Genomic DNA, 1,814 nt, shown 5'->3' on the forward strand with positions numbered 1-1,814 from the left:
TTGAACAAGAATACTACCGTTGTCTCTCATGGTCCCAAGAATAAAAAAGTAATAGGACTATTTAGGCGGGGTCCAGTCTGGAACTCTGGCAATGAAAAGGGTTGTGAAACATGGTGGTACCAAGAAGTAGCCATTAATCTGAATACTGACTTGTTCCAGTTTCTAAAGAAAGCATCAGAAATACAATGTCCTGAGAGGTTCGACAATGGCACACTGACAGCAACAAAGCCTCAGGTAGCCTTGGGAGTCTGCACGGAAGAAGGGACCAAGAGCAGAAGATTAAGAGAATGGCAGGGAACAAATATGAGTAAGAAAAAAATTCTGAAAGAAAAAAAAATCAAAACTAGCAATATATTTAGTGCTACCCTTTCCTATCCATGCCTGAATCTTACACATCACATTTTCATCCCTATTTTCTTCTACAGACACACACATGCACATCATGTTGTTGATGATAAGTGATGCAGCATAAGTCCAAGCAGTTTCTAACAAACTTCAGTCCTGAGTTTCTGCTTTTCCATGGGCTTTGGTGATGCTTCACAGTAACCTTGGCTACAGGGCAGCTATTGATTCAAAATACAAATACAGTGTGAGAAAATTTCACAGCACAACAGGGTTATTGTGACTGGTCTGAACAGTCCCTATTTCAGCAAGAAATGCAGAGCCCAAGTGTCTGAGCACCTCATAAAATCTTTCAGACCAGTTTCTTCTTGTACTTATCCATGAACTTACAACTAAGATATAAAAACCAGAATGTATGTGCAACATACTATTCCGTTAGTGTGGCACAAACATAGTACTAAAAGTGAACCACCAGAATGACGACTTTTTCCAGTGAGGAAAATGAAAATGAATGGTATAAAAATCACAAGATCAACACAAAAAAAAAAGGAAAAAAAAAAAAGAAAACAACAAGAAAAAAATTGCCAGTAATGCCACCACTGAAGTTTTTGCCCAGCGTGGACAGAACTTCTCAGCACCAACCATATTCTGCAACTTAGCTCATCCCACCTGCTGCCATCACGACTGATGCTCAAGAACTTTTCTCCAAGATTTTTATGACTTCATTTTAACTTCATTGTAACAATAGCTCTCACTATGAGTGAGACTGTGTGCTGCTGATTAAAGACAGAGCTCTGAATCAAAAATTTGGTTCAGATGAATTACTTCTTTTGAACCAAAAATTATCGGAAAACAAGCTATTTGGCAGCATGCCTATGATTTTTAAAATATTATTAAATACTGTTATTTATTGATGTTTCTACACGTTTTGACTACCATAGCTTATGGAGTAGTCTATTCATTGCAAACTTCATGTAGAAATAAATTTTCTACAGTAGAGTGATATTATACTTTATATAAGTCATTTGTACTTCAGTGGAATGTAGGGAGGATGCAAAGTCATATTCAATCAAAGCAAAAGCACTCCACCTACGTTTGAACAAGAGCAAAGATGCAGAGCAGCAGTGAGCCAAGCCCATGGGAACCTGTGTCTTCCCCTGCCTGCAACCCTTTCCAGGCAGGAGCAGTTTTCCCCTTTGAGATCCTCCCAGTCCTCTTGGTCTGGCTTCTTACAAACACAGGCACAGGCTGGCTGCCCTTCCAGCCAGCCACCTGTGGTAGCAGCAGTGATGGCAGAAGTGGTGCAGCATCCAGGAGGATTTGTGCATATGCACCCCTTGCAGTACCTTCCTCCTTAAGAAATAGAATCAGAGAATGGTTTGGGTTGGAAGGGACCTTAAAGATCATCTAGTTCTATCCCCACACACCATGAACAGGGATACCTTCCACTAGGTCAGGTTTCTCAAAGCCCC

This window comes from Lepidothrix coronata, unplaced genomic scaffold (assembly GCF_001604755.1).
Source record: "Lepidothrix coronata isolate B3197 unplaced genomic scaffold, Lepidothrix_coronata-1.0 Scaffold127, whole genome shotgun sequence".
Classification (NCBI taxonomy): domain Eukaryota; kingdom Metazoa; phylum Chordata; class Aves; order Passeriformes; family Pipridae; genus Lepidothrix; species Lepidothrix coronata.